At 48.3% G+C, this 24,159-nt stretch overlaps 1 long non-coding RNA gene, 6 other non-coding genes and 1 pseudogene across 7 annotated transcripts; 3 read left to right on the top strand and 5 right to left on the bottom strand.

Moving 5' to 3' along the window:
* The first annotated feature begins 3,390 nt into the window (after positions 1 to 3,390).
* Positions 3,391 to 3,462, top strand: Trnae-uuc (transfer RNA glutamic acid (anticodon UUC)). Its single transcript has one exon. It is a non-coding gene; the product is annotated as a tRNA-Glu (tRNA).
* A 1,349-nt stretch (positions 3,463 to 4,811) lies between these two features.
* Positions 4,812 to 4,884, top strand: Trnak-cuu (transfer RNA lysine (anticodon CUU)). The gene has a single exon. It is a non-coding gene; the product is annotated as a tRNA-Lys (tRNA).
* A 1,506-nt stretch (positions 4,885 to 6,390) lies between these two features.
* Positions 6,391 to 6,464, bottom strand: Trnan-guu (transfer RNA asparagine (anticodon GUU)). Its single transcript has one exon. It is a non-coding gene; the product is annotated as a tRNA-Asn (tRNA).
* A 4,538-nt stretch (positions 6,465 to 11,002) lies between these two features.
* Positions 11,003 to 12,986, bottom strand: LOC109679660 (large ribosomal subunit protein uL16-like; annotated as a pseudogene).
* A 3,553-nt stretch (positions 12,987 to 16,539) lies between these two features.
* Trnaq-cug (transfer RNA glutamine (anticodon CUG)) lies at positions 16,540 to 16,611 on the bottom strand. The gene has a single exon. It is a non-coding gene; the product is annotated as a tRNA-Gln (tRNA).
* Positions 16,612 to 17,516: 905 nt separating this feature from the next.
* LOC141414908 (uncharacterized) lies at positions 17,517 to 21,943 on the bottom strand. The gene is made up of 2 exons (XR_012439876.1): positions 20,892 to 21,943; positions 17,517 to 20,474 (listed from the first exon to the last, which is right to left on the bottom strand). It is a non-coding gene; the product is annotated as an uncharacterized lncRNA (long non-coding RNA).
* Positions 20,768 to 20,838, bottom strand: Trnag-ccc (transfer RNA glycine (anticodon CCC)). Its single transcript has one exon. It is a non-coding gene; the product is annotated as a tRNA-Gly (tRNA).
* On the top strand, positions 21,502 to 21,575 carry Trnan-guu (transfer RNA asparagine (anticodon GUU)). The gene has a single exon. It is a non-coding gene; the product is annotated as a tRNA-Asn (tRNA).
* Positions 21,944 to 24,159: the final 2,216 nt, after the last annotated feature.

Genomic DNA, 24,159 nt, shown 5'->3' on the forward strand with positions numbered 1-24,159 from the left:
ACAGCAAGGCACTGACTGCCCTTGTAGCTTAGCTCCCTTTGTTGGTAAGCAGAAAAATTGCAGGTTTCTGGGGCCACCCCTAGTACCCTCAACCCAAACTTTAGTTTGAGACTGGGTGGAGAAAATGGAAATAAATCTTTACATGATGGAACACTTTTTAACTAGGGAAGGGATGGCCAGAGTCACTAAACCGGTTTGAGCATCCCCAGGTCAAGACTCCATTGCATCATTAAGCAACCTGCTATATTCTCTGCCATAACTAGACAGATGGAACATGTAGAGGGGCAAAGGGACCCACTTTGTGCTCTCTTAAAGGTCAAAGCCACTCACCCATCTTAGAGCTGGGAAGAGGAGAGCATACTGAATTTCTTGAACGTGCCCTAGTTAAATTTTTTTTCAGATTCCCAGCTGCAAGCCTGATACAACACTGCCCAGCAGAGCTCTCTTTGTCCTCCCAGCACACCATGACAAATACCCATCAAAATGTCTGCACATATCCTCTCTCCCCTCTTGGGGGACTGGTGTTTGAACTCACACCTTCATACTTGAAGGTGCTCTACCGCTTGAACCAACATCTCCTGTCCACTTTGCTCTGGTTATTTTGGAGATTAGCCCAGACTGGCCTGACTAATCCTGGTCTTACATTCGCAAGTAGGTAGGACTACAGGCATGAGCCACAGGTGCCTGGGTTGTAAGTCATTTTGTTTTCTTGTGCTTGTTTGTTTGTTTCACACTTTTATTGTTATGATTGAATTACAACAGCTTTCACGGTGACCTAAGGGAGCCCAGGTTTTCCGTCTTGATCCTCACTCAGAGGATCAAGAAGGTACTCAAGAGGTATCAGCCTACAAGGCCTTCTCTGGGTAGGAAAACTGCAAGTGGGTTTCTTAGCTGCCTCTGTCAGCCACACTAAGAAGCTCAAGTCCTCTCTCTCATCCTGCGCTTATTAACGTCACTTCTCCAAACGCAAACACCAAAGAACTGCAGAAGTCTACCTTTCATGCCTTGACCCAGGTGGGGGGTCCTCTGGCCTGAGAAGCATCAGGTGAGTGCTGCCTGCAGGTCACTGACCTGTCCCAGAGGCAGTGCCTCCAGAGATTCCTGGCTGACAGCAATTCCCTCTGCATTGTGAGGTGTGAAGGGCTAACAGACCTTAGTGGCTTCATGGTGAGCAGAACCCATCTTGGAGGGTTATGGCTACTGGAGGGTGCAGGAAGAGTTCCCAAGACAGCACCATCAGCAGGAGTACGTGAGGAGGCCAAGTCCTTGTCATCTGGAATGTCATCCAGAAGATGTCCATCCTACAGCAGCTGCTGGCTTCCTAAATGGAAGATGTGTGGGTCACATTGCGCGGCCCCTGCTTCGGCAAGGCGATGGTGGTGGGGCTGGAGAGTTCCACTACTGTTCTGCTCCTACCTCTGCCATGTAGCTCCTGCTGCATGGTCTGCAGCCTCTTCAGACCCCGGCGGGTGGGGGGTGAGGAGGGATTGACTACCCCAGCACAGCTGGCCAGTGCTACACTAGGTAGGCCTGGCTGCCTTGCCCCTTTCTGGGCCCCTGCATTATGTGTGTGGGGGGGTGGAGGGTGGGGGGTGGTAATTAGAGCCAACAGCACAGCAGCCCCAGCTCTGAGGCCACCCTGGGTATGCATGGCTGTCCCTCGCTTTTCTGAGATATATTTAAAGGCTGAGTCCAGCTGGCTGACCAGATGTGCAGCTATTCACATGATCTGTTTCGTAATTCGTGAGATGTGATCCTTAGGACTTGCAAGTGAAAGGCCCAATTCCTCTAGGTTGTCCAGTTCATGTGTATATTGTTTTTCATCTTTCCTTGATTGTCTTTTTGATATTGGAAAGTGCAGTGACTGTAGACGCCTTCCTTTCTGATTCCTGTAATTTGTTTCCTCTCCCTGGAGTTTATCCATTTCTGCCAAGAGCCGTCTCTTGTTTCTTTCATTAGTTTTCCTTATTATTTTTCTGTTTTGATGCTCTTAGCCTATTTCTCCCTTCTGTTTCCTTGAGGTTTCTTTTCCTCTCCTATTTCTTGCTTCTTGAGGTCGGAGCTTGGCTGAGACCCTTCCTATTTTCTAAGGTGAGCCTAGAGAGTCTTCATTTCCCCCGCCTGCATCTCCTTCCCTGCTCCTCACAAATTGTGAGATGGTTTATTTAATCCCGTCCTTAAACGCAGACGAATACGGGACACATCGCCTTGCTGCGGTAATGTCCAAGACACCAAGGCAGGATAAACCATAGATAGGACTTTAGCTGAATCTAATAGAACAAGCAAGAGGGAAAGGACGTCTGGGGACCCGCTTTGCCAGGACGCGAGGGGGCGCCGAAGGGAGGGGGCCCAAAGAGCTTCGGCCGCTTTGGGCGGGGGTAGGGGGGAGGCGGGAGGGGGGAGGGGGGAGGGGGAAGGGGGAAAGGGGAAAGGCAGTGAGATGCTACAGTCCTGTGTGCACTGGAGGCGACATCATTTATGAGGAATCCAGGCACTGACCGCCTACGCCATGACGAAGACCACCGGGGCGCGCTCTGTCACCCCGGGTGTGTGTGGGGTTGGGAGGGCGGTGCCAGGCTCCTGCGTACTGTCCTCGGGCTGCAGCAGCCGGAATCCGCCACTTCAGGGGCCCCTCCGGAGCGACGGTCTTCCAGCCTGGGGGACGTCGGGGCTCCCCCCGTCCCCGGCCTCCGATACCGCGGTCCTGCACTGCTGGCAGCGCGCGTCCTGCTTTGGTGGTGGCAGACTTGCACCGGCGGAGCCCAGGATTTTCCGGGGTGAGTCCTCAAATGCGGGCGGTCGAACCGTGCCGTGCATCGCTTAGCACTTTCGCCTACGTGCGACAGCTATCCGGGTGGGGACGTGCTCGTTTCCTTTGAAGATAATTATAAAAGAATGAGAATGGAAAGGAGGGAAGGAGAAGCCAAGGTGAGGCGTGTGGACCTCGAGTCACAGACACGAAGATGAAGAGCGTCACGTTCTAATAATGGAGGTGGCGGGGAGGAAGAGGAATCCCGACGCGCGTCATTCTCATCAGACTCGCTTGAGCCAGGTCGCATCGTTGGGAAGCAGAAGGACTCCGCTCCTGGCCCGCTGAGTGCCGCATGGTCTCTTCCCTGACCTGGAATCCAAACTGCACGACTTGGTTCTGGCGCACATGGTGCAGAAGCCGGATAAGAAAGGAGCCCGGGTGCGTCCGCTTGTGACTTGGCCTCGGAGAGCAGAGCCTCGGCCGGGCAAGGACAGGTGAGAGGTGTGGACCAGCGTGGCGGTGGCTACCGGCAGACCGCGCTCGCCAGGAAGATGCTCCAGTCCTGGTATACTCACATCAGGAGGAAACTCGCTCATACCGTATCATTCGTCGAAGTGACGAGTACGAGTACTCATCGCTCCCTGGTGGTCTAGTGGCTAGGATTCGGCGCTTTCACCGCCGCGGCCCGGGTTCGATTCCCGGTCAGGGAAGCTCTTTTGCCATCAGCCCTGGATGGCCAGGGAGTATCTCCATGACTGGTGTTGCATACAGAGCTAACCTTCTCTTGCAAGGTTTTCCCCTACGGTGACCAAGGCCAGTCCGTAGAACTCCCTGGTGGTCTATGGCTAGGATTTGGCACTTTCACTGCCACGGATAGGGTTCTATCTATGACTGGTTAGGGAAAGCTTTTTACCAAGTCTCTGCATCCATGGAAACCATCCTCTTCATCCCAGCACAAGGCAAGGTGCAGAAGCAGTACAGACCACGCACCTTGTGCCCACCATTAGACTGAGAACAACCGCCAGGGAGCAATCCCTGAACATGGGGGCCTGGCCCCACATGATCCTGGATGAAGAATTTAGTCTTCAGCCATGCTTACTTCACAATGCAGGTAGGCTCCACATTTTAAAAATAGTCTAGAATTATACCCTACAAGAAGTTTTGTAGACGGAGAGATAGACAGACATAATCAAAGGGCTAATTTAAAAATTGGTATGACAAAAATTTCTTTAAATAGGTAAGACTGACAATCCCTTAGCCAAACTGACTAAAAGAAGGAGGTTTCAAAGACCCAAACTAATAAAATTAGATGAAAACCCACTGCCTTACCAGGAGCGCCCCGCGATTCTACAGTGCTTAGTACTCGGAGTTGTGGCCACAGCAATCTCAGTTTGGAGTAGTAAAAGCGACTGCATTTTACTTTAATCTCTCAAAAAGGACACAAAATTGTAATTCTGCCCTTGAGCAAAACAGCGGCGGTCCAAATCCAGGAGGCTCATTCTGTGGATCACCGCAAAGGGCGGCTTCAGGGCCCAATAGCAGATCTGGGAGCGGAGGTTCCCTGGCCTCCACATGGGCCGAGGGGAGGACCCCGGAACTTGTCACTTTTTCCACAGGCTGGAGAACTAAACACCAGGAGTGGAGCGAGAGCTTGTGCCAGCGAGGACCTACGCCTGCGGCTCCGAATCCTGTCGGACCCTAAGTTAAGTCTCGGTGGTCTTTTTATGCAGGCAGTGCAACTGTTCAGTGTTTAAAAACAAATTTGTCGGGGCTTCGTGGTGCGGGCTGTGATCCAGCGTCCTTTCGTACTCCTTTCCCTTTCCCCAGCTCTCAGGGTGACCCGGTCCAGAAGGAATCGCGGGAACACCTACCCTGCGCAGTACCCAGTTTCCACCACTCTCGGAGTCTCGGGTTCCCCGTGGGAAAGGGCTATCATTAAGAAGGTCACTGTGGCGCCCATTACATAGGAAGTTTTGTCAACAAAAGACAGCAGCAATTGGACTGTCACCCTACCTATCAGAGAAGATGACAAGAATGCAGACACGCTAGGTCCGCGGGCGCCCGGCTAGCTCAGTCGGTAGAGCATGAGACTCTTAATCTCAGGGTCGTGGGTTCGAGCCCCACGTTGGGCGTTCTTTTACTTCGCGGCAAATGATCGCAGAAATCGCCTTCATTTGCCCCAAATTCATCAAGAAAGAGAAATACAGCTGGAAACTCCAGCTTGGAGCACACCCTGGGTCTGCTCCACCCTGGCTCTTACCAGGTCAAAGGTGAAAAAGCCTGTGCAGCTCTGAGAGACCAGCCCAGCCAGAACCGCAGCTCCCCCCCAGCCCTGCACCCTAACAGGGCTCTGCTAAGAAGGTGGATACTCGCCTTCTCTTCTCGCTGGGGGGGGGGGGGGGGGAGCCTGGAGGGAGTTAAGTTTTTCTTTAACACATACACTTAGGTCAAAATGCAAAATGCCGAACAGAGGAACACTCTTAACACAGGAAATCATTTGTATCAAAAGGGTGGTTACAAGAAATATGCACAAACATCTCTGGAATGACACCCAAGAAATATAAATGCTCATAATGAAAGTGTGCACTGGAGTGCCCAGCATGGTGGTGGAAAATAGATCATGAAATTCCAAAACTATGGGAACAAGAAGAAGCTCCTGTAGGTTTTTGGGAGACATGAGAACAGGTTAAGGCAAATCATCACAAATCGGAATGAATGCCATGTATCTTTTTACAGTGTCCATGCTTTCAGTCTACAACCATTGAGAACAAATCTGCTCTCAAGTTGGCTTTCTTGGCTCATTGCAACTAGAAGTCAGCACATACCATGAGAATGCTTCAGGGCCAATTCCACCATTGAAATCAGAATTTTATCTAGAAGCTGGAGAACAGAGTAGGCTTGGAGACAGCATATAGAAGAAGAAAAAGTGCATGCTAGTCTTTGGGAAAGGGCGGGGGTGGGGGGGTTGATCATATGTATGGTTTGGACAGTGTTTTATTTTGCCTCAGAAATGATTGAAAAATGGTTCTTCTTCTTTTTTTTTTTTTTTGTTTTCTCCTTCATCACGGTCAGACATAAACTTTGTTGTTGGCATTCTGTGAAAAAAAAATTTTTTTAATAGTATGTTACTACCTATCCCAGGTTTTCCTGGAACTCGTGAACCTTCTGCCTCAGTCTTCCAGTGCTAATTTTTTACTTTTAATAGGAGAATATCTTGGTGTAATACTAGGAATATTAGGAATATCATGGTGGACTATTAGGTGGTGTAATTCCAGCACCTGGGAGGCAGAGGCAGGAGAACCAAGGTTGCAAAGTAAGCTAAAAAAAATCTGGAAAAAAAAGATGGTTTTGTGCTGTTATTAAATTAACAAGAAGCAACTCGGGGGGGGGGGGTCCCCGCGGGGAACTAAGCATGAATTAACACAATTAGAGATGCAGAAATACTTTGATCAGGCAATTTCATGACAATGGATGTTAGGAGCAGTATCTGCTCCTCCCACCCCCACCCCGACCCCCACCCCCCCGCCCTCCCGGGGTCAGCTGCCTTTTTATCTGTTACAGGTGGGAGATGGTTCTAAGTGGCCAGAAAGAATTTAAATCACATACATAATTTACATAAATATACATACATAACACAACGTCCCTGGGTGGGCTTGAACCACCAACCTTTCGGTTAACAGCCGAATGCGCTGACCGATTGCGCCACAGAGACACGTGGACTCCATCAGACCAATTTCTTTTCCTGACCTCAGAAGCTGCTCTTCTACCTCCGGCTGGAGGGCCAACAAGTTTACGTGTCCTGTCCAGCCTCGCGCACTGCAGGAACCAAAGCAGCAGAAGCTGAAGTCAATTATTTGAGCAGGTTTGAATGTTAAGCACGGCAGCAGTCACCTGGGATCTCTGACCGCACAAGGCCAGACCCAAGGCTTTCCCCCTGCTGATCGCGTCTCAAAAGCCGCCTGCCTGGTGCAGGTGACCGTCTTAGCTTCTCCGATTGAAGTTACCCACCTGCCATCCTCGCCCCGCTTCCCTCGTACTCGCAAGCACGCAGGTGGGGCGTGTGGGGACTCGTGAGTGGGAAGAACCAGAGCCCTAGGCAGGGCTGCGCGACCGTCGCCTGCACAGATGGCCTCCACCCCACCCCGCAGGACCCGGCCTGCACTCTCCTGGCAGCCCTCCTGGAGCAGGCCTGCACCTAGTAGGCGCCCAATAAATGGGGCATTCGGCCACAGGCTTTCTTTTTCAGAAGAACTCAGAACTGTATGTAGTGTGGCCTTTAAGCATTTCTCGCGCTAGGAACCCGCATTGGGAAGAGCCAAGCTGCTCCTTGTCCTGAGCACGAGTAACGCTCGGAGAGCAATAGGCAAGAATAATCAAATCAATTTGCGGTAGGACATACATTTATTAAAGGTCGGTCCTAGCCTAGTGGCCTGCGCCCTCAGCTATTCCCCAAGCTGTACTCACATAGGAAGCCTTCTTAGTCCGTCGGTGGCTGGCTCCAAACCGGTCTCGGCTGGTTCTCAGAGTGGATACACCCTCCGGGCCGCCAAGGGAATCCGACGGGCCGTTCTCTCTCTTGGGTTCGCCTCTGCTCCACCGGGACCCTCGGCTCGTGGAGACGAGGGCAGCGGTGGAGTAGGATCCGTGTCTCGATCGGGAAGCGTGCGGCGTGGTCTCTCGCACAAGTCGTTCTCGGTCCTCTCTCACTCGGCAGTTCGTGGGTTGCCGTTATATGCAGGTTCTTATCCTCATCTTCTCGTACAGTTTAGGGTTAGCTAATTTACATCTCTAGGCCACCTTGGGGTTCGCTGATTTGCATATCACATGTTTGCAGTATGTATGTGTAACATTTTATTATCGATGTTCATACAGGGTAAATATGCTAAGTAACTAATACACTCATAATATCTAACTTTCTATAGTATGATACTCATAACACTCCTCAAGGAACGGTCTTTTCCCTCCTGGGCTGCTACAATCCCGCCAGGTCCCCTAGGGACTCGTGCGCCCGAGAATTTCAGCGCTGCGTCCTCCGCCGAGGGTCGTCGATCTCTGAGAGAACCGGGAGATTTGAGAGGGGACAGACGGAAGGGATTGGAAAACTTCGAGAACAGAGCGAGAGAAGGAAAGCCGGAGGGAAGGGAGCGAGAGAGGGACAGAGAGAGCAGAGACAGGAAAAGATGAAAGGGGAGAGGGTAAAAGAGGAAGAGAGGAGAGAAGAGGTGGGAGGAAGAGAAAAGGGAGGAGGAGGAGGAGGAGGAGGAGGAGGAGGAGGAGGAGGAGGAGGAGGAGGAGGAGGAGGAAGAAGAAGAAGAAGAAGAAGAAGAAGAAGAAGAAGAAGAAGAAGAAGAAGAAGAAGAAGAAGAAGAAGAAGAAGAAGAAGAGGAGTAGTGAAGGGCGGGAGGGGGGGGTGAGGTGGGGGAAGAGATCTAACCTCTTAAGAAAGAGGCCAGTAGAAGAAAACGGAAATTGTCACCAGTCTATTTTTGTTTAAATATTGCTGACCATCCTCTCCCTGCCTGTCCTCTGCTGGTAGCGCCACGAGATCCTGGGTGTTTGCTGCTCCAGATTCTGCAAACAGATGCGCTTTTAAACGTTTGGAGGAAACAGCGACGCCTTGACACCTCTTGCTTGGGACTTGAGACTTCCCGAACGCAGGCTCGGAGCTGATGGGTGAGGCGCACTTGGCTCCGCACGGTTGTTGCCGGGGCGCGCCAGATCCTGCTCGAAGCTGGCGGTAAGTAGGTACCGCGAATCCCCGCCCAGGAGGGACTCCGACTTCTCCTGGCCCTCCCCGCCCCGGGTCCTCTGCGCTCCCCGGCCTCTGCCTTGCGCCTTGCGCCCTGCGCCATGCAGGTCAAAGTGGAAGAGTGAGTGAGATTGACTATTTGTACTGTCCAGTAGATGCGTCGTCAGGACAACCGTAGCACTTCCGGGGGGGGGAGGGAGGAGTCGGGAAACGACAACAAAATTCTAAGGAGGGAGCGTCAGAGAGAGCTTAACTGCCTCACAGGCACAACTGAGTAACCTTCTTTTCCCAAAGCGGGATGATGACTGGAGGAGTGGCTCAAGTGGTAGAGTGCCTGCCTACCAAAGCGAGATGATGTGTGACAACTGATTCTTGAATTCTACATTATTTAATAGAGTCTAAAGTCCAAAGTTCTCCAGAGCTTTGGAGACATTCTGATTTTTTCCGCATAATATTATTTCTCCGAAAGTGTGGAAGAACTCATGGAACTGAGACTCCTAGGCTCAGTAAGCGGAAGAGAGGGGAAGAGGCACAGATGGTGCACTTGGCCCTGCGTGAACAGTCACCGGAGCCTAAAGACTGGAGAAAAGCACCCAGTACTATGGTTGTAGGGATCCAGCTTAATCTGAATACAGCCATCTTGGTCATGACTGCCAATCTGCCTGCCAGCTGACCCAAACACTCTTTCCAAGCTCCACAGGATAAAGTCCTTAAGATGGTCAGTCCAGCATCTTTGTTCGCTTGTACTGAGGATGGAACCCAGGGCCTTACACATTGCACTGTTCCTTAACTGACATTTGACACATTCACCGTTTTTGTCTTGTTTTCTTTTTTGGTTGTTGTGGGGGGGTGGGGGGGTTTGCTGGTTGGTTGGTTTGTTGGTTGGTTGGTTGGTTGGTTGGTTTTTGAGAAAAGCTAAGTGTATTCTGGTAGGCTGTGCCCACCTTTTTCTAGCTTAGTTTATATATCCCTCCCTCCTACTTCTGGGGATGGGGAAACCCTCCATCTTATGTCCTCAAGACAAGTGTCAATACTTAAATCCCTAATAAATTGTACTTTGTGCAAACCTGGATCTGTCCCTTTCTTCCATCTCTGGGCACCTTCCACTTTTGGAGGCAGGTCCTCTTACACCAAATTTCCCCCCAAAATCTTGGAAAGTCTGAAAAGTCCAGAGGCTATTTGATTCCTGAGAAGTCTTGGTGGGACCTCTTGGAAGTGAATAGAAAAAGAGGGCTTTTTCTAGGTCTTTTTGCTTCCTTCGGGGCATGGGCTGGATGGTCAGGGGCACAGGGAAAGGCCATTCTAAGGGGCCCAGGAGAGGGTGGGGTCGCTCCCCCAGGCCCCTTCCCACTTCCTCACAGCAGTGGTTATCTGCTTTCCTTTGCAGTGCTCAGAAGCCTGGCCATCAGTGAACCAGGCTTCTGACTTTATGCCCACCAACCCCCGGCTGGAGAAAATTCATTAAGTTCTGCAAACCTATTGCTTCATCCACCAGACCCATAGTTGCCTTCAGTGTTGACTCAGGTATTTTATATTTGGGCCACTAGGGTGAAGACAAGGTTGCAGCTTTGCATCATCCTACTAGGCCCTCTTGCAGTGCAGCCATTTCTTATTTCAGGTCACCCAGAGTCTGGTGTGGTCTTTTGATTATTTGTGAGTGTTGTATCCTGCATTGGAAGCTGGAACTGTGTGGATCCCCGCGATGGCCTCCAAGGGGCCTGTGATGTTCCTCTTGGAAGTCTGCTCTCACAAACTTTCTCACACTCACTAGTGAAGGGTAATGGTATCCAGCGGCTTCAATTTTCCTGACATCAGTGAAGCCCCAAATTTCTTAGTTTGCATCACCTCTATGGTATCTTGGTCGAGTCCTAGGGGTTGGTTTACATAAGTTCAACTGCTCTCCTCTGGTTCTCCCTCATTCTTTCCACACTATCAGATTGGGGAAGCCTACCAAATATAAAAGGTAATTGATTTCCTTCTAATTCTGTGATCTATGGTGTAGAAAGCACTGTACAAACTGGGAGTGTGGCTCAGTGGTAGAGTGCTTGCCTAGCATCCACCAGGTCCTGTGCACCAGTTTGCCCAGGCTTCAGCAGACCACCAAGGGGGGCCCTTTGTTTCTGCAAAGGGTTAAGAACCTGCATACCTGGAGCGAAAGACTTCACCTGGCCAGGCCCAAATAGCATTGCTTCTGACCAAGAACTCATCTGACAGTTGCAAGTGGCCGTATGCTCACTGGTCTTATCCTGTAGCAGTAGCCTGATGGGATGGAGGACTGTCCCAATGAAGACTCCGTTTTAGTGACAGCTGGGTGACAACACCTTGAAGACCGAGGTAATGTCCTATAGGGTGTGGTATCTACTCTAAGTCAACAACCACATAGGGTGCTGTTTTCCCCGGATCAGATAGGTGGTGAAAAAAATGTTTTGAAGTTGGACGGGATGACTTATTGTTGAGCATGATAAAGGTGATTAGGGAGGGGACCACACAGTGGGAAGCCCTCAGGAGTGCAGGACTAGCCATGTGTCCAGTGGGCCATGATTAAGGATAGATTTGAAGCCACGACTATCAGGAAGGAGCCACTTCTCAGCTACCGTGTCTTCAAATTCATCTGCACTAAACTTGGTAAAGCCCTACATCTTTGGATATGTGGATCTCCTGGCAGCCAGGGAACTTGAACTTGGTCATACATAAGGCCCTCAATCACATGTTTCTTATTCTGCAGTTTGGTGCAGATGGACACGATTTCCTGTCCAGTGTGAACCCCGACTACAATGGCACCCTGAATACCTGTCTGGAGCCTGTCAGCTCCAGCACAGGACTTCTTGTTGATTCCAGTGATGTGGAAAGGGTGCAGTCAAACTCGAATATGAAAGCCATCTTTGCCAACACTTTTTGCTGTGTACTTGTTGGTACAAATACAGGCAGCTCCAGGGCTTCGGAGGAGAGCTGCTCATATTCATCAGACACCATATGGCCACAGTGGGCAGTCGTCCACTTTTGCCTTCCTCCACCCCAGGTCAAAGATGTGGATCTCAGCATGAGACATACCTCAGTAGAAGCAAGACTAAGGGCACAGCTGGTTCTTAGAATACTGGTAACACCTGGCAGGGCAGTGACCCGTGGCAATCACCAGGCTCTTTGGTGGCTCACTGAGTAGCTCCTCCCACTGTAACCACTGGTGATAGACTACTGAGAATTTTGCTTCCTACCCCCTACCTTTGGGCTCTGCTAACTTAGAAGTCTGAAGTCTGAAGATTGGAATACTTCAACTGGCAAGTGCAACAATGGCTCTGTTAAAATGGCCATTGAGACCACCACCTGATCATCTGGGGTCCTCATGACAGGCACTCAGCAGGTAAAGAAGGGGGTTACTTTGCTGAGGGGAATGATTGATTCAGACAAGGAAGGAGAAACTAGGCGGCCACTATATAAAAGGGGTAAAGAGAAGTATGAGAGGAATGCAGGAAGAAGCCCCAGGACAGCCCTCAGTGCTCAGTCACTGCACCTTGTGATTAAAGTCAGGAGGAAACTACAACTCAATAAGGGCAACACTTAAGTGGTCAGGCTGGGCCCAAACCTTCTGAAGAACTGCCCTGTTGGCTGAGGGTAAAGGAAACATGGACTCTGTAGTGAGGAGGATAGTTGTGCACACCACCTATGGCCATGACACTTGTAGAAACGAGGGCTGCAATAGTTGTTTTCCTTTCTTGTTTTGCTATGAATACATTTGTGTATATTGTATGCTTGAACCATATCTTTCTCTTTTTGTCTTCCATTCTGCTATGTACTCAAAGTGGTTAACCTTTGACCTCTTTATTTAAGTTGCAGGTCATTAAACGTGGCATGTGACTTAGCTGGAAAAGGAAAGAACATCAATGAAATACAAATAAAGGATTCTATCCTTTTTTAGGGAAAGGGTTGGCATATTTTCAAAGTATGCTGTTGCCTTCATTGTTTTTCTGTTTTTGTTTTTGGTGGTACTAGGGTTTGAACTCAGGGCCTCAGACTTGCTAGGCAGGCACTCTACCACTTGAGCCACTCCTCCCAGTCTTTATTTTGCTTTTAGGGACAGCCCAAGCTGACCTGGAACTATGAAGCCCAGACTGGCCTCCATCTTTCTATCCTCCTGTCTCTCTCGGCTTCCCTATTGTAGAAGTACTCTACCATGCGTGTCTTTTTAGGTCTTAATTTGAAAGTAGGTAGGATTTTAAAATGAGAACACAAAGGAGGGGAAGGAAGAGAACAAAAAGGGTGGTCCATGCATGCTAGGTGGACAAGAAGTACACTTTGGTGGATCTGTAACTAATTCTGCTGAATTGGAGCTATATTTCACAACAACTTCAGACCTACACAGTTATAGGTTCTTAGAACACAGAAGATAACCACTGAGATTCAGAAAATAGAATCAAAGTTGCTGCCACCCTCTTTTCTTACCCCAGAAAGACCAGGGGCAGAACTGAGCTGTTGGTCCGGCTTAAGCATGTTGTCCCTTGCCAGCTGACTCAGCTGGCATTTTCAACCTAACACCAACTGAAATTTTGTTAGACAAGTATTTAACAGGTAGATTTAAGGTAACTCTAGGACTGCAGAATGCATATCGGGTAGTTTGGAATTGCATCCAGGATGGATAAACTTTCTTCTGTGCCCTGCCTACCTAAACAGCTTACTCCTCAGGCACACACACACAAAACCAGGGGACAGCTGGAACACATCCCCAACTATCACAAATTCCTCAGTGGAATTTGGAACACCCAAAGTACGATAGCTAGGCCTAACCCTATGAAAACCACATTCAGGTCAGGCAATCTCTCCTGCCAGGTAAGTCTGATTTGACCTCCCACAGCCATACAGTAGCTTCACCTGCCTCTCAGGTACTCACCCATCACTTGGCACTCAGGCCCTCATGGCCTCCCTCCACAGCTAGGACACTCAGTTTCCCATGAGCTCCTCCTTGCTGCCTTCCTTTGGGAAATGATCTGTTGAACTGCAGGGGTCCAAACAACAGACCCTGAGCTGCCTTATCTACTGCTAGATTTCACAGACAGCAGCCCTCCCTCTAACCCACACTCCACCCCTCCTCTTCTTCCCTCCTCCCCCCAGACACCACTGGTTCACCTGCTAACCAGATTAACTGCAGCCTGCAGGGGAAGTGACATTGGCCTCAACCTCCTTGCCTCTTGCCCTCACCCTTTGAGTCAGTGTTTGGGGTCTTGTACTGGTGTCCCCATGCTGTGTGTGTTTTTGTCCTGTGTCTGGCCAGGACCCTTTTGGCCTAGGACACTTGGGTCTCATACCTCAAGTATACCTGGGCTAAAGAATTTTGTAACCTCATTTCAATTTTTCTTGTGTTGCATTTTAATTCCTTTGGCAAAGGGAATAATTATCAGTGGGCGGTCAGGATTAAAAGAGCCCAAAAATGGACTGAGAAGCACCCAGAATCTGGGGAGCACACACATTACCTCTAGGCCTGGAGGGATGTTTTACTTTGTTCAGGCTCCCCTAACAAAACACCACAGACTAGGTGGATTGAATGACAAAAATCTGTTTCTCAAACTGCTAGAGGATGGGAAGTCTAAGATCAAGGTTGAGTTGGTTTCATTCTAAGGCCTCTTGGACTTGGCTGCCTTTTGAAGCTTTTTCTTTTCCTAGTTGTACTGGGGTTTGAACTGAGGGCCTCGTGCTTGCCAGGCAGGCACTTTACTGCTTGAGCCACTCTTCCTTTGGCTGTGTGCTCACTGACTACTTCTTTGTGCAAGGTGGGCTGAGCAGCAAGTGTCCAGTGTCCTATTCAGGCTCTAATTCCATCATAAGGCCATACTGTCATGACCGCATAAAACCTAATTGCCCTCAAAGACCCTATCTGCATATACCTCTCTCACATTGAGGGTTAGAGCTTAAGCATATGAATTTGGACGCGGACCTGATTCAGTAAAGAATGATGGGGAAAAGAAAGAACTCATTCCTAGACCCAGGGAGGTCTGTTGTCTTCTGGGTGGGGTCAACTGGGAAGAATCCTGATGTCAAAGTCAAATAGACATGTAGGGATAAATCTCTAGTGAAAGAACCTGTATCGGCGAATAATCTAGAATAGGATTGCCAGGCCAGAGTGGCCTCTGGTTTGTCTGGGAGAAGGGAACGAAGGAAATGTTGGGGCTTTGTTAAGACAGAGAAATGTACTCAAGTTATTTTGAAAGATGGGCACTTTGGATGTTTTTAGGAAGCAGCAAGCTCTGATTAGCAGGTGGTGGCACTTAAGGTCCTAGCTGGCAGTTGCTGTGTGAAAAGAGTTTTAAAGATCAGCTAGATTGTTTTATTGGATTGTTCTGTGAGACAGTTCCTGCAGCAGGCAACCATAACCTGTGTTTTTCTCCCTCTTTTCCAAGGCCACCAGACTCCATTTGGGGATCGACCTCAGACCATCGCTTACCATCCCATATGTGTAATGAATTTTTACCAAGTTCTTTGAAGGAGTCAGTGAAAGTTTAAAAAAATACTTAAAAACTCTCCTCTCCTCTATTTCTTCCATTAATTTTTCTTCTTTCTTTCTTTCCATCCTTTCTCCCTTTTTTTTTTTTTTTTTTTTTTTTTTGCTGCACCGGTGTTTGAACGCAGGGCCTTAGCCAAACATCCTACACTTTTTTTTTTTCTTTCAGGTTATTTTTCAGGTAGGGTCTCACTTTTTTTGGGGGGGAGGCGGGCAGCAGGCCTGGGACCTGGACGATACTACCTACCTCTCTAGACGATAGCTGGCATTACCGGTTTTGTAAGTCACTGTGCCTGACCCTAAAACACAGCATCTTACAGGGCTGAGGATGTAGCTCAGTGGTAGACTGTTTCCTTAGCGTGCAAAACGCCCAGGGTTTGACCCCTTCCCCCCCCCCCCCGCACTGCCCCAAAATAAGAGTGTTACAGAAAGCTTTGAAATATTTAAATGCAAAACAGAAATGATTGATCATTTTTTATATATAGGAACGAGTCTATATATATTTTCTCAAAGCTACGTGTGTCCAAAGCTGCTTCTGAAACACAGCAGGTCCCGGATCCCCTCCTACCTGTGTACTGGGGTTGCTAGGCAAGTGCTACCTTTTGAGCCACACCTCCAGCCCTATCTCTGCAGAAAGCCATTTTCCAGGAATGCAACGCGTTATGTTGCTAGACATCTCTTCATCTGTGGTGGTTTCGATCCCAGGCCCTGCATCCGTTTGCGAGGGAACGAGTTGTTCGTGTGCGGTGGCTGCCCGGCCGTCCTCCCCGTGCCCGTGCTGTCACCGGCGTCGGGATGCGTCCTGGTGCTGCCCCGAGCTCTCCCGGGGCGCGGCCTCAGGCGGCTTCTGCCTGGAGCCCAGTCGGCGGCGAAGGGTCCTGCTCGTCGGTGGTGGCGACTCCGACACTACCCAGCTGAGCTCGGAAGACCGGGCTCCCCGGACACGGTGCCGGCTCCCTGGGCCGCAGAGACCTTGGGGCCAATGGATGAAGGAAAATCCAGAGGCTTCGGCCCTGGTAATAAAGCCCGGCACCCGGACTTCGGCCACGACACCGAGATTCAGCACCAGGAGCGGAGGCCACGCGGTCGCCGCTAGTCCCTTTCGCGTTCTGCTGACCCCAGAGAGAGAGGGAGGGGGCGGCTGCGCCGTTTGGGCAGAGAAAGCGTGGCCTCGCCACCCGGTGGCCGCGCCTTGTCAACGCCACAGACCTTCCATCCCGAGGCCACCTGAGCATAGGTGGGACCTGCCGCGTCGCTGGGCCCTGGTCGCGGAACCGGAAGTCCGATGACAGCAAGCGAGGACCAGGCTGGGTGGCCCAGGGCGAATGCTCCCAGCTCGGGGTCCCCGATGCGACGTGTCGGCCGCTTCCCTGTAGTCCCGGCCTCTCTGAGAACCCTACTTCCCGCACCCGACTCACTAGGAGCTAGGTCCTGCCCTATGCTTCCTTCCCTGGGCCAAAACCTTTCTGTCCCTAAGCCGGGAGCAGCAAGCAGAAAGCAAGCCCCCACTTGAGGGGGGACAGAAAACGGCCCGCGGAAGGCCAAACAGTAAGGTCCCACCGAGATTTGAACTCGGATCGCTGGATTCAGAGTCCAGAGTGCTCACCATTACACCATGGAACCCACAAGAAAGACGCTTCCTGAACGGTCATCAGAGCTGTGGATGGACATATTTGCCTCTCACTCTCATTCTCTCTCTCTCTCTCTCTCTCTCTCTCTCTTTCTCTCCCTCCCTCCCTCTCTTCCTCTCTCTCCCTCCCTCCCTCTCTCTCTCTCTCTTTCTCTCTCTCTCTCTTTCTCTCTCTCTCTCCCTCTCCCTCTGTCTTCCAGATAGGGTCTCCCTATGTAGCCCAGGCTATCCTCAAACTCTCCATCCTACCTCTCACTAGTGCTGGAATTATGAGCACTCATATCCCCATCATGCACAGCATTGTTGGAACTTCTAAAGAACAATCCCAGATTAAGCTTTCAGAAGCCTCTACTTTCCAGAAGCCATGACAAGTACTTGCCATCCAACTTTGTCCACAGCACCAAAGACCTGGGTAAATTTCATTCTTTTCAAGGTCCTCAAAATATTTCTAAGATTTCCACACCTTCCTTCCCGAAGACTGGGGAACCCTTAAAGCCATGTAACAGGCCAGTTTTTAACGGGATTTGATCGGCTCCATAAACTCAACATTAGTTCTTTAAAACTCTCTCTCTGGTCATATCTGATTAGACAAATATTTACAGACATGACATTCTAGTGAAAAAAGTCTTGTTGCAAAAAGAACAGATTGCTGCTGAGTTTATGAAAATAACTATATTGCCAAGAAAATAAGAATAGTCACGAATTGTTTCCAAATCAAATGGTGAGGAAAATTAATTGTTTCATCTTTATTTGCGGAAAGTATGTTTTACCAAATGGCCGTAAGCCACAGATAGCTTAATTCAAAGCACATGAATAAATAAACTTAACTGAGGAAGTGAAAGTCCTCTACGATGAAAACAATAAAACTTTGCAGAAAGAAATTGAAGACACTAGAAGATGGAAAGACCTTGTGTGTTTATTGGCTGGCAGATTTAATGTTGTGAAAATGGCTATACTACTGAAAGCAATCTACAGATTCAATGCAATTCCCATCAAAATTCCAACATCAATCTTTGCAGAAATGGAAAAATTAATCCTACAACATAATTCAAAACATAAAAGACCCTGAATAGCAAAAGTGGAAAGAGTAATGCTGGAGGTATCATAATACTGGACTTCAAATTATACTGCAGGGACAGTAACAAAAACAGCAATAATGTGACAGTAAGAAAGGCCAATGGAAAAGAATAGAGGACACAGAAGTAAACACACTGAGCAAAGAGCCATCTAATTTCTGACAAAGGAACCAAAAACATACAATGCAGAGAGGACAGCATCTTTACACATGGCACTGGAAAGAATGGGTATCTACATGCAGAAGACCGAAACTGTCCAGTGATCACTCCCCCTATACAAAAGTCATTTTAAAATGGATCAAAGATCTTAATGTAATACTTGAAACTACTACAGGAAAACACAGGGAAAATGCTGGAAGATGTAGGCATAAGCTATTATTTTCAAATAGAACTTCAATTGCCCAGGAAATAAGAGCAAGAGCAGACATGTACATCAAAGGAAACAATTATCAGAATCAAGAGAATCCCATAGAATGGGAGAAAATCCTTCCAGCTAGTCAACACATAAAAGAGTTCTACCTGGACATACGAAGATCTCAAAAAAATTAAACAGCAAAGAATCTAATTAATAAATGGGCAAATGAACTAGATAGACACTTCTCAGGAGAAGTACAAATGAGTAATTAATACAGGCAGAAATGTTCAACATCTTTACCCTTTAGGGTAAATGCAAATGAAAACTACAGTGAGATTCCATTCGCTCTAGTCACAATGGCAAACATCAAGAAAACAAGCAACGGCTCATGCTAGTGAGTATGTGGGGGGAAAGGAACCCATATACACTGTTGGTGGGATTGCAAACAAGGGCAGCCACTTTGGAAATTAGTAAGGAGGGTTAAAAAAAAAAAAAAAAAAACCCAAACCCAACCAAGAATAGACCTGCCTCCTTCATGTCCCTCTCTCAGGATCAGGAACTCCAGGGGCATAGGTCCAAGGCATCCTCCTTCGTGAGGAATTAAATTTCCCTCCCTGTTTCTTTCCTCTGGAAATCTCCCAGGCCAACATTGCTGTTCCACCCTCTGCCTTTAGGACACGCTTTTTACTATCCAGACTTTCTTTCCTTTTTGCACTGTTGGTTAAAGTCCAGGTAGATTCAGGAGTCTTCTATTTGTCTTTTCTCTCTCCCCAGCCTATCAGGAATTAGAACAAGCCTCTCCAGTTTGGGAGTGCCCCTTAATTTTTGGTTCCACCACCTTTGGCCTCTGTGGGTCCAAAAGAAGAGAAAAATTCCCCGTTTGTTATCTGTTCTATGTTTGGATGTTGTGTGTAACATGGCTTTATGTTCCATCTGAAAGCACTTTGGAAAAACTTGGAGGCCGCAGACACCTCAGGAGGGGGTGGGGAAATGCTGCCATGTGGCAGGGGCCACCACGCCTCCCCCAGTAGCCCAACTCCACAGGGGCATCTCCGCTGCCATGATGACAACAGGAGGGCAGCCATGAGGTCTGTGCCATCCTGTTACCCCCTAAGGAGTATTGCAATTAATCTATGGCTAAAAGCAAGTTTAAAAAAAAAAAAATCAAAGGTCACATGTTTTCTCTCATATGTGGAAGCTAGACCTCTAAGTTAAATGTATATATAGAAACATATATGATCAAACATATATACATGTATATATGTATGCATATAGTGACAGAACAAAATTCTATTAGTGAGGGGGCTATCGGAGGTGGGAAAGATAAAGAAAGAAAAGTATTGAAACAACCCAGCTATATGTAAATATAATATAACGCACTGTACAGGAAGCTGTTGAATATTAGGGGAGCATGGTGGTAGACAGTGAGTGAGTAATGGAGGGGATGGAGTTAATTTAAAAAGCACAATATATACAGACCCAAAGTACCAAGGTGAAACCCCCTTGGACTATCGATATACACTTAATTAAGAAAATGAAGGGCAGGAGGGAAAAGTAAATCTTTTCCTGTGGTGGTGGGTACCAGTCAGGGGTGGAGGCTGGGCACAAGGGAAGGAGGAAGGAGGGTGTATATGTATTTGTATCCACATATGAGAACAGAAGAATGAAACCTGCTGAGATTGTTCTAAGAAGGGAGGGAGGAGGGAAGAGGCAGAATATGATGGGGGCGGGGGTGGGGGGGTTAAATCCAACTAAGATATATTTTAAACGCATATAAAAATATCACAGTATATCCTCCTGTACAACTAGTATATGCTAATACAATCATAAATAAAATTATTATTTTACAAATATAAAAAAATCAATGGCTAAAAGGTCTGTCTGAGGGTACTCTAAATCAATATACTTGCTTTACATGTGCTGTTTTTGTAAATATGCAAAGGCTGCATTAAAGAAAATCAGTTATCTCAATCAGGTCTAAGTAAAAACCAGGCATTCAAGGAATTAACTCTTAGATTAGGGACCAAGGAAAAAGTTGGCTGTTTTAGAACTCCAGCGGCTGTTTTGACTGCCTAAATGGGCACTTGTAAATGGGACTTAAAGTTTGTTTTTGAATTTTATTAAAAACGTTCTTGTCTAAGGTCTAATTTCTATAACAGTTTTTCAAATAAACATTTTTTTAATCAAGCAAATAGACGTGTCGATTGCTAGATTGTTTTTCAGTATTTCAACCATGTCTACTAAGTCTTTTGTCATTACGGTTTTGATCCTTCTGGAACATTTACAATCAAGCCCACCAATGACCGTGTTTCCTGCTCACAGGTCCTCTTCCTTTGGGAATCTCCTTCCTTGTTCTCTTTCCCGTAGAGAGAGTAGCCCAGGGGCCTGTACAAGGTCCAGGAAGTGAATCCTTGAACACAGGAAACTGGTTTCCAGGCATCCGGCAGAAAAAAGAAAGAAAGAAAGAAAGCCACCATTGGTTTTCTAGCCCAATATGCAAAAGAGGAGAGAGGAGCCAGATTCACCAAGTGTGCTCTTCAACGTCTTGCACTGGGGAAACAAGCTTGGGATGGTGTATGCATATTGCATTTATTTTCACTGTGGTGGCCTTTCCTAGAGATCAGAATGTGGAAAACACCTGATTTCCCTGAGAACTCCAAAGCGAGGGTCCTAGAGTGGGGTGGGGGGGGGAAGGGGGGCAAAAAAGAAGGTAAAGCCTGCATTGGCCGGGAATCGAACCCGGGTCTCCCGCGTGGGAGGCGAGAATTCTACCATTGAACCACCAATGCCCCACCGCCACTTTCCTTTAGAATGTTTTTAGAAAAGGTATCCAATCACTCACCTGTCCAGACCTAAAATTCAAATGCGTCATAAAAAACAAAATGGTTTCATTAACATTTCCCTAGACTTCAAAGCTGTGGCTTTGAAGAAAACCATCTCACTGGAACCAGCCAACTTCTATTTCTGTTGTTCTTCTGTTGCTGGTTTGCTTGCTCGTTCTTATTGTTTTCTTTTGTATTTTGCCTTTCTGAGGATCCCACTCACCGCCTTGGACAAGATTTCACTCCAGGAATTCTTCTTCTACTCCAGGAGTCCGGTTCAGGGATGAGCCCTGCGATGGGGAAGCCCCGGTGATGGCGCAGGAATTCCACATGGCAGCGGACGCTTCTCGGCCCATTCCCTGGGCGACAGCGAGTAAAGAAGGGAAAGAGTGAGGCGAGGGCCGGCTTCTGAAGCAGGCGACGAACAGCGCGGGTCAAGGCTGTAGGGCGCCTAAGGACCCCGTCGCATGGGTTTCCAACGTGCCAAGTGCACGGGGCACCGCCCACGTCTCCAGGTAATCCGAGGCTTTGCAGCTCAGCGGGCGCCCTGCGAGGCCGGCGGGCGGGCTCTGGGGGAGTGGCGCGCAGTGACCACCCTCCCTGTATGTCCTGAATCAGGATGACGCTCGAGTCTCTGTGGCGCAATCGGTTAGCGCGTTCGGCTGTTAACCGAAAGGTTGGTGGTTCAAGCCCACCCAGGGACGTCTGGTGTTGTCCTTTTTAATCCTTCCTGCCCACATTGTGAAAACATCTTCTAGCTCATTCAGGTCTCTTTTTTCTTGGTCTTTTGGCTATGCAGAACAGGATCGCATTGGAGTCTTTCAAATCGTCATCTCTTGACATTCCTGGATTGAAGATTCCATCAGCACTAACCCTGAGATAGATCGGGGAGAAGAAAATCCAGGGAACGCACCACCTGGCCTTCTTCGGGTCTCCAGGCTGTAATCTTTCTGCTTTCTTTTTTCCAACATTCGGAGTCCCTTCCTGTTTGCTTTATGTGCATTTTCCTGGACAGGAAGAATAGAGAAACGTACACCCATTTCATCTTGTCAACGTAGGCCATTTATTTCCTTTTCTTTGTCTTATTCCTCCACTTAGAATGCTCATGGGAAACCGCAGTGGCCTTCTGTTGTTATCAATCTTAGTGGAAGACCTTCTGTTTTTGTTTCTTTGCTTTTTTTTTTTTTTTTTTTGGTAACTATTTTTTTATGCAGTGGTGGAAATTTCTTGCTCCTCCCCTTTTCCGAGCGGTTTTGTCACAAATGGGCACTGAAATTGTATCAATGCTTTTTCTTCATCAGTAGTAGACTAATTCATGTCATTATCTTTCTGGGGACTTTTCAAATTTTGAAAATACCCTTGTATCCTGAGATAACACCCAGTTGTTCATAGCTTACAGCTCCTTTCATACGTTGCTGAAATCTATTTGCTAACCTTTGCTTATGATTTTTTTCACCAATGCTCATGAGAGATATTTTGTCTGTAGTTTTCTTTATTATTTATTCTGTTTTTGTTGCCTGGTTTTGGAATCATGGCAATCATAGCTTCAGAGAAACCGTAGTAGGGAGGAGGACCAAAAGAGAAACAGACAGGATGTGTTCTGATAATGAGGCAGGGGGGAGGTATGGCAAAGCAGAGAGATAAAGCTTAAAAAATTGAAACATGAAGAAGGTCACATAGCACTGGGGGAATGAACTAGCCAATGAAGTCACATGCAGCCATATGTGGGTTGAGCTTTGCTTTTTGCTTCTGTAACCTGCTTGCAAGGGTATATAAGGGGAGAACTCTTTGTTCTCAGGGCTCAGCCTTTGGACAGGAGTTCCCTGAGTCTGTGCCGGCACAGTAAAACACTACTTCCTGCTACACTGCCTCAGTGTCCCTTGAGATTCCTGCAACAAAACAATTGGGAAGCGTTCTCTCCTCCCCGATTTTCTGGAAGAGATTGTGTAGAATCGATGTAAATTCTGCCTTAAACAGTGGCAGAATTTCTCCAGCGAAACCAGCTGGAGCTGGAGGTTATTTTCATGGATTTTTAAAAAAGGACTCCAACTTCCCTACCGGTTGTAAGATCAAGAGATCAAAAGGTCTGCTTTGCAGTGGGTGCGATATGGTCTTTTCTACTTGGAAGCAATAGGTCCAATTCATCTGGGTTGTCGAATTTGTGTGTATATAGTTTTTCACACTTTGCCTTATTATCTTTTCAATATTGGGAAGACTGCGGGACTGTAGACTGTTTCATTTCTGGTTCCTGCAATTTGTGTCTTTTCTTCTTTGTTTTCCAACTCTTTGAAGTTTTTGCTTCTTTGGTTTTCTCTAATGTTTTTCTGTTTTCACGACCATGGATTGCTGCTCTTAGCTTACTTCCCTCCTTCTGTTTTTGTTTGTTTGCCATACTGGGGTTTGAACTCAGGGCCTACACCTTGAGCCATTCCACCAGCGCTTTTTTGTGTTGGGTTTTTTTCGAGATAGGGTCTCGCGAACATTTGGTTTCTTCTCTTCACCCATTTCTTTCTCTTTTGAGGTCAGAGCTTGACTAAGACCTTTTTCTGTTTTCTAACACGAGCCTTGGATTCCCGTCAGCACTGCGCTCGCTGCTTCTCACTACATGTTCAATGGTTTATTTTCATCACACCCTTAAAAACAGAAATGCCAAATCATCGCCTTTGCTGTGGTCCAAGACCACGGCAGGATTAAACTCTCGGGCTTCAACTGATTCTAACAGAATAAGCAAGAGCGACAGGACGCCGAGCGTCTTGCCAGGACAGGAGGAGGCACTGAGGGAAGGGGCTCGGGAAAGAGCATACAGCTGCTTTGAGTGGAGGGAGGCAGGGAGGTGCTACGGTCCTGCGTGGAGTGGGGGAGACATCGTTTATCAGGAGCTCAGACACTGATCGCCGACGCCCGGACAAAGGCCTTGGGGGGCGCATTCTGCAACCCACGGGTGCGGCGCCCACACTCCTGCTCTGCACGGTCCCCGGCGGAGCAGCACCGCACACACATGCGCTGGGTGCTGGAGCTAGAGCCTTGCCAGGGGCGGGGACCCCAAGCAGAGCCGACCCGGGGTGGCGGAACCCCAGTGCGCCTCAGCTGGCGGACCTCAGGTCACCTTTGGCTCCTGACTCCTAACCTTTCGTCCATCCGTCAAATCTCTACAAGCTGACAGATATCAGGGGTCCGAAAACCGAGAGGTTCTTTCCTTCGCGACCCACTGGGCTACTTCGCACCTGAGCAGCGAAGGTTGGTTTGCGCATCAAGGAAACAGAAACTGAAAAAGTTAAGTCTGCTTCA

The sequence above is a fragment of the Castor canadensis genome, chromosome 12, assembly GCF_047511655.1.
Source record: "Castor canadensis chromosome 12, mCasCan1.hap1v2, whole genome shotgun sequence".
NCBI lineage: Eukaryota > Metazoa > Chordata > Mammalia > Rodentia > Castoridae > Castor > Castor canadensis.